A 9,929-nucleotide genomic window follows, 5' to 3' on the forward strand; every position below is an offset into this window, starting at 1 on the left:
AACAACACACACTCAGAGTAAATTCATCACTCTATACAACAACAACTAAACAACACACACTCAGAGTAAATTCATCACTCTATACAACAACTAAACAACACACACTCAGAGTAAATTCATCACTCTATAAAACAACAACTAAACAACACACACTCAGAGTAAATTCATCACTCTATACAACAACAACTAAACAACACACGCTCAGAGTAAATTCATCACTCTATACAACAACAACTAAACAACACACACTCAGAGTGAATTCATCACTCTATACAACAACTAAACAACACACACTCAGAGTAAATTCATCACTCTATACAACAACAACTAAACAACACACACTCAGAGTAAATTCATCACTCTATACAACAACAACTAAACAACACACACTCAGAGTAAATTCATCACTCTATAAACAACAACTAAACAACACACACTCAGAGTAAATTCATCACTCTATAAACAACAACTAAACAACACACGCTCAGAGTAAATTCATCACTCTATACAACAACAACTAAACAACACACACTCAGAGTAAATTCATCACTCTATCACAACAACTAAACAACACACACTCAGAGTAAATTCATCACTCTATAAACAACAACTAAACAACACACGCTCAGAGTAAATTCATCACTCTATACAACAACTAAACAACACACACTCAGAGTAAATTCATCACTCTATCAACAACAACTAAACAACACACACTCAGAGTAAATTCATCACTCTATACAACAACAACTAAACAACACACACTCAGAGTAAATTCATCACTCTATCAACAACAACTAAACAACACACACTCAGAGTAAATTCATCACTCTATACACAACAACTAAACAACACACACTCAGAGTAAATTCATCACTCTATAAACAACAACTAAACAACACACACTCAGAGTAAATTCATCACTCTATACAACAACTAAACAACACACACTCAGAGTAAATTCATCACTCTATACAACAACTAAACAACACACACTCAGAGTAAATTCATCACTCTATACAACAACTAAACAACACACACTCAGAGTAAATTCATCACTCTATACAACAACTAAACAACACACACTCAGAGTAAATTCATCACTCTATACAACAACAACTAAACAACACACACTCAGAGTAAATTCATCACTCTATACAACAACTAAACAACACACACTCAGAGTAAATTCATCACTCTATACAACAACAACTAAACAACACACACTCAGAGTAAATTCATCACTCTATACAACAACAACTAAACAACACACACTCAGAGTAAATTCATCACTCTATACAACAACAACTAAACAACACACGCTCAGAGTAAATTCATCACTCTATACAACAACAACTAAACAACACACACTCAGAGTAAATTCATCACTCTATACAACAACTAAACAACACACACTCAGAGTAAATTCATCACTCTATACAACAACAACTAAACAACACACACTCAGAGTAAATTCATCACTCTATACAACAACTAAACAACACACGCTCAGAGTAAATTCATCACTCTATACAACAACTAAACAACACACGCTCAGAGTAAATTCATCACTCTATACAACAACAACTAAACAACACACACTCAGAGTAAATTCATCACTCTATACAACAACTAAACAACACACGCTCAGAGTAAATTCATCACTCTATACAACAACAACTAAACAACACACACTCAGAGTAAATTCATCACTCTATACAACAACAACTAAACAACACACACTCAGAGTAAATTCATCACTCTATACAACAACTAAACAACACACGCTCAGAGTAAATTCATCACTCTATACAACAACAACTAAACAACACACACTCAGAGTAAATTCATCACTCTATACAACAACTAAACAACACACACTCAGAGTAAATTCATCACTCTATACAACAACTAAACAACACACGCTCAGAGTAAATTCATCACTCTATACAACAACTAAACAACACACACTCAGAGTAAATTCATCACTCTATACAACAACTAAACAACACACACTCAGAGTAAATTCATCACTCTATACAACAACTAAACAACACACACTCAGAGTAAATTCATCACTCTATACAACAACAACTAAACAACACACACTCAGAGTAAATTCATCACTCTATACAACAACAACTAAACAACACACGCTCAGAGTAAATTCATCACTCTATACAACAACAACTAAACAACACACGCTCAGAGTAAATTCATCACTCTATACAACAACTAAACAACACACACTCAGAGTAAATTCATCACTCTATACAACAACTAAACAACACACACTCAGAGTAAATTCATCACTCTATACAACAACAACTAAACAACACACACTCAGAGTAAATTCATCACTCTATACAACAACAACTAAACAACACACGCTCAGAGTAAATTCATCACTCTATACAACAACAACTAAACAACACACACTCAGAGTAAATTCATCACTCTATACAACAACTAAACAACACACACTCAGAGTAAATTCATCACTCTATACAACAACTAAACAACACACACTCAGAGTAAATTCATCACTCTATACAACAACAACTAAACAACACACGCTCAGAGTAAATTCATCACTCTATACAACAACTAAACAACACACACTCAGAGTAAATTCATCACTCTATACAACAACTAAACAACACACGCTCAGAGTAAATTCATCACTCTATACAACAACAACTAAACAACACACGCTCAGAGTAAATTCATCACTCTATACAACAACAACTAAACAACACACACTCAGAGTAAATTCATCACTCTATACAACAACAACTAAACAACACACACTCAGAGTAAATTCATCACTCTATACAACAACAACTAAACAACACACGCTCAGAGTAAATTCATCACTCTATACAACAACTAAACAACACACATTCAGAGTAAATTCATCACTCTATACAACAACTAAACAACACACACTCAGAGTAAATTCATCACTCTATACAACAACAACTAAACAACACACACTCAGAGTAAATTCATCACTCTATACAACAACTAAACAACACACACTCAGAGTAAATTCATCACTCTATCAACAACAACTAAACAACACACACTCAGAGTAAATTCATCACTCTATACACAACAACTAAACAACACACGCTCAGAGTAAATTCATCACTCTATACAACAACAACTAAACAACACACACTCAGAGTAAATTCATCACTCTATACAACAACAACTAAACAACACACACTCAGAGTAAATTCATCACTCTATACAACAACAACTAAACAACACACACTCAGAGTAAATTCATCACTCTATACAACAACTAAACAACACACACTCAGAGTAAATTCATCACTCTATACAACAACTAAACAACACACACTCAGAGTAAATTCATCACTCTATACAACAACTAAACAACACACACTCAGAGTAAATTCATCACTCTATAAACAACAACTAAACAACACACGCTCAGAGTAAATTCATCACTCTATACAACAACTAAACAACACACACTCAGAGTAAATTCATCACTCTATACAACAACTAAACAACACACACTCAGAGTAAATTCATCACTCTATACAACAACAACTAAACAACACACGCTCAGAGTAAATTCATCACTCTATACAACAACAACTAAACAACACACACTCAGAGTAAATTCATCACTCTATACAACAACAACTAAACAACACACACTCAGAGTAAATTCATCACTCTATACAACAACAACTAAACAACACACGCTCAGAGTAAATTCATCACTCTATACAACAACTAAACAACACACATTCAGAGTAAATTCATCACTCTATACAACAACTAAACAACACACACTCAGAGTAAATTCATCACTCTATAACAACAACTAAACAACACACACTCAGAGTAAATTCATCACTCTATACAACAACTAAACAACACACGCTCAGAGTAAATTCATCACTCTATACAACAACTAAACAACACACACTCAGAGTAAATTCATCACTCTATACAACAACTAAACAACACACGCTCAGAGTAAATTCATCACTCTATCACAACAACTAAACAACACACACTCAGAGTAAATTCATCACTCTATACAACAACTAAACAACACACACTCAGAGTAAATTCATCACTCTATACAACAACTAAACAACACACACTCAGAGTAAATTCATCACTCTATACAACAACAAAACAACACACACTCAGAGTAAATTCATCACTCTATACAACAACTAAACAACACACGCTCAGAGTAAATTCATCACTCTATACAACAACTAAACAACACACACTCAGAGTAAATTCATCACTCTATACAACAACAACTAAACAACACACACTCAGAGTAAATTCATCACTCTATACAACAACTAAACAACACACACTCAGAGTAAATTCATCACTCTATACAACAACAACTAAACAACACACACTCAGAGTAAATTCATCACTCTATACAACAACAACTAAACAACACCACTCAGAGTAAATTCATCACTCTATACAACAACAACTAAACAACACACGCTCAGAGTAAATTCATCACTCTATACAACAACAACTAAACAACACACACTCAGAGTAAATTCATCACTCTATACAACAACTAAACAACACACACTCAGAGTAAATTCATCACTCTATACAACAACAACTAAACAACACACTCTCAGAGTAAATTCATCACTCTATACAACAACTAAACAACACACGCTCAGAGTAAATTCATCACTCTATACAACAACTAAACAACACACGCTCAGAGTAAATTCATCACTCTATACAACAACAACTAAACAACACACACTCAGAGTAAATTCATCACTCTATACAACAACTAAACAACACACGCTCAGAGTAAATTCATCACTCTATACAACAACAACTAAACAACACACACTCAGAGTAAATTCATCACTCTATACAACAACAACTAAACAACACACACTCAGAGTAAATTCATCACTCTATACAACAACTAAACAACACACGCTCAGAGTAAATTCATCACTCTATACAACAACAACTAAACAACACACACTCAGAGTAAATTCATCACTCTATACAACAACTAAACAACACACACTCAGAGTAAATTCATCACTCTATACAACAACTAAACAACACACGCTCAGAGTAAATTCATCACTCTATACAACAACTAAACAACACACACTCAGAGTAAATTCATCACTCTATACAACAACTAAACAACACACACTCAGAGTAAATTCATCACTCTATACAACAACTAAACAACACACACTCAGAGTAAATTCATCACTCTATACAACAACAACTAAACAACACACACTCAGAGTAAATTCATCACTCTATACAACAACAACTAAACAACACCACTCAGAGTAAATTCATCACTCTATACAACAACAACTAAACAACACACGCTCAGAGTAAATTCATCACTCTATACAACAACTAAACAACACACACTCAGAGTAAATTCATCACTCTATACAACAACTAAACAACACACACTCAGAGTAAATTCATCACTCTATACAACAACTAAACAACACACACTCAGAGTAAATTCATCACTCTATACAACAACTAAACAACACACACTCAGAGTAAATTCATCACTCTATACAACAACTAAACAACACACACTCAGAGTAAATTCATCACTCTATACAACAACTAAACAACACACGCTCAGAGTAAATTCATCACTCTATACAACAACAACTAAACAACACACACTCAGAGTAAATTCATCACTCTATACAACAACAACTAAACAACACACGCTCAGAATGAATTCATCACTCTATACAACAACAACTAAACAACACACACTCAGTGTAAATTCATCACTCTATACAACAACTAAACAACACACGCTCAGAGTAAATTCATCACTCTATACAACAACTAAACAACACACACTCAGAGTAAATTCATCACTCTATACAACAACTAAACAACACACACTCAGAGTAAATTCATCACTCTATACAACAACAACTAAACAACACACGCTCAGAGTAAATTCATCACTCTATACAACAACTAAACAACACACACTCAGAGTAAATTCATCACTCTATACAACAACTAAACAACACACACTCAGAGTAAATTCATCACTCTATACAACAACAACTAAACAACACACGCTCAGAGTAAATTCATCACTCTATACAACAACAACTAAACAACACACACTCAGAGTAAATTCATCACTCTATACAACAACAACTAAACAACACACACTCAGAGTAAATTCATCACTCTATACAACAACAACTAAACAACACACGCTCAGAGTAAATTCATCACTCTATAAAACAACTAAACAACACACATTCAGAGTAAATTCATCACTCTATACAACAACTAAACAACACACACTCAGAGTAAATTCATCACTCTATACAACAACAACTAAACAACACACACTCAGAGTAAATTCATCACTCTATACAACAACTAAACAACACACGCTCAGAGTAAATTCATCACTCTATACAACAACTAAACAACACACACTCAGAGTAAATTCATCACTCTATACAACAACAACTAAACAACACACACTCAGAGTAAATTCATCACTCTATACAACAACTAAACAACACACACTCAGAGTAAATTCATCACTCTATACAACAACAACTAAACAACACACACTCAGAGTAAATTCATCACTCTATACAACAACTAAACAACACACACTCAGAGTAAATTCATCACTCTATACAACAACTAAACAACACACACTCAGAGTAAATTCATCACTCTATACAACAACTAAACAACACACACTCAGAGTAAATTCATCACTCTATACAACAACTAAACAACACACACTCAGAGTAAATTCATCACTCTATACAACAACTAAACAACACACGCTCAGAGTAAATTCATCACTCTATACAACAACTAAACAACACACACTCAGAGTAAATTCATCACTCTATACAACAACAACTAAACAACACACACTCAGAGTAAATTCATCACTCTATACAACAACTAAACAACACACGCTCAGAGTAAATTCATCACTCTATACAACAACAACTAAACAACACACACTCAGAGTAAATTCATCACTCTATACAACAACAACTAAACAACACACACTCAGAGTAAATTCATCACTCTATACAACAACTAAACAACACACACTCAGAGTAAATTCATCACTCTATACAACAACAACTAAACAACACACACTCAGAGTAAATTCATCACTCTATACAACAACAACTAAACAACACCACTCAGAGTAAATTCATCACTCTATACAACAACAACTAAACAACACACGCTCAGAGTAAATTCATCACTCTATACAACAACTAAACAACACACACTCAGAGTAAATTCATCACTCTATACAACAACTAAACAACACAATACTATTTCTCAATGAAGGACTTCCATAACAATTAGTTTTTTCCCCATATAATTTGTTTATAAATTCTCCACTGACAATGAAAGCATAAACAATAAAGTTAATCCTTAGTTGTTTTGGTAATGACAAGGTGAGAAAGTTGTACTAATCTAAGTAATGTATTTATTCTAAGTTATAAGTACTTAAGTTATATTCTTTAAAATATTCTTCACAATTACGAACTTTGAGTACTGAGTAGGCATTAGCTTCGAGAAGTGTTGTGGTATATTTTTGTATTTATTAGGATCCCCATTAGCTGACACGAATGGTAACAGCTAGTCTTACTGGGGTTCGACAAGTAACGAATAAGACATTACAGATAAAATACTTTTTATAAATGTGCATACATTTGAAAACATTTAACATGTAGTGTGTATCTTTCAGTTACACATACATGTCAGTACATACACACATCAAGGAGGTCACATGGGAGAGAACCCTCAAACTCAACCCTGGACCACTGCAATTGTTCCCCTTAATTGCACCCACCTGGTCAAACCAGCAAGAAAACCTGGTCCTTTCACACTACTTTATGGTAAATATGAAAGCGACTAATTTTTCTGAAATGGTGGAAAAAGACATTTGATTAGCTTAATTTCTCAGAGATCAAATTACATTTCGACAAAATAATGTTCCAGGAATGCTAATCTTATCTGTTTCTAACTATAGAAAGGATTTCAGAACAATCTGACATGGTGGGTGTTGAAATCCTCTCTCTTGTGCTTTTTGAGGTAGAACCACCCAAAAGGGAAAACCAAAGGCTTCACTGTGTGTGTGTGTGTGTGTGTGTGTGTGTGTGTGTGTGTGTGTGTGTGTGTGTGTGTGTGTGTGTGTGTGTGTGTGTCACACTGACCAACCATTAACAACACAGCTCCACCTTAAATCTTGCATATTCATGAGACACATATTCAAATGCACAGGCATGACCCCTGCAGATCACACACACCTCTCGTTTGCTGTTTCTCTCTCTCACTCACACACACAGCCACTCAGTCGATACAAATTAAAACTAGGCCCTGGGTCAATGTAGTGCTGGAGCTTGGAGTATGCTAATGAGAGAGCAGAGAAACAGGTAGAGAGGGGATGGAACAGTGGTGCCATTGAGGACTCAGGTTGAATAGACATGCACAAATACATACACATGATGTCTATAGTGTTGAGAAGCAGCAGGGCTTTGACTGGATGAGAAAGAGAGAGAGAGAGAGAGAGAGAGAGAGAGAGAGAGAGAGAGAGACCTCTATCTATGGTTAAGCTCTCCTGTCTGCAGCACTTATGGTCATTTTAACCTTGACTGTGCCTCAGTCCTTAGGTTTTACTAGGCAGACAGGCTACATCCCAATTATCTCTCCTCCCTCCCAAAGTGTGCACTTGTTCCCCTCCAATTACTGGTACAAGAAATATGGTGAAAATGCACTCTAACCCATGCCTCCACCAATCCAATGTGTTTCATCAGTCCACTTCACTCTCTCAACAGCCATATTGTTCTTAGTTCCGGCCTTGCACACAGTTTGGTCATTTCATGAATTCATGTTCCCCTTATTGCATGGATTGTATTATTTTCCTGTTTTCAAATGTATGCCTACATGTTAGCTATCCGTGCTATGCTGTACAATTAATTAACTTGATTTTCAGCCATTTTCTGGTATTCATGTTATGCTACAATGTTTGTTTGGTTTCACCATAATGCTCTCACACAATCATTTGGTTTATGAAACTTTATTTGGCACCTAGTCTACATGGTCTGCTAAATATTATGCATTTTGCAGTCATTAAAAGTCATTAATTACTCACTGTAAAGACTGGAATGGAATGAATGGCACTTATCAAACATGTCAAACATATGGAAACCACATGTTTGAGTCTGTTCCAATGGTTCTATTCCAGCCATTATAATGAGCCCATCCTCCTATAGCTCCTCCCACAAGCCTCCTCTAGACCCAATCCAGGTAGGAGGGTTACCAAATGGTATTTATTCCAGTCTGTTTCAGACCTTTTGTGAATTGCAAATATACTGCTGAACACTGAACACTCACCTGAAAGATGGTTGTCCAGCACTTTCCTGCCATCTCCCCCTGGCCTGAGACACATTAGGCTACTTCATTTTTGTTCCGATAATGATCTAGGCCTACATTGGATTTGATTAAATCACTTAAATGTAACCTAATTAACATAGATACTTCTAACAAAAACCGAAATTAACCACATATTTTATTTGTGTCTCGATTTGATAGGCCAATTTGGCGATATCATGTCCCAAACTGTGAATAATTATTTAGAGGAAGCATCAGGTTATGCATCCAAACTTAATAGCTTGTAGTATTGTATGACTGTTATCAATTATGTAGCCTAATGATTGAGTCTGAGGGAGGTTATTGCTAGAGAGAGAAAGCAAGAGATCGAGAGAGAGACTATCCCTAACCTCTGTCTACTCCGTGGAACCTCCAGTGTGATGACTATCACTATAACAAGAGTCCAGACAGCTCCACCCAATATGGACGTGATGGAA

Source organism: Salmo salar, chromosome ssa12 (genome assembly GCF_905237065.1).
Source record: "Salmo salar chromosome ssa12, Ssal_v3.1, whole genome shotgun sequence".
Lineage (NCBI taxonomy): Eukaryota > Metazoa > Chordata > Actinopteri > Salmoniformes > Salmonidae > Salmo > Salmo salar.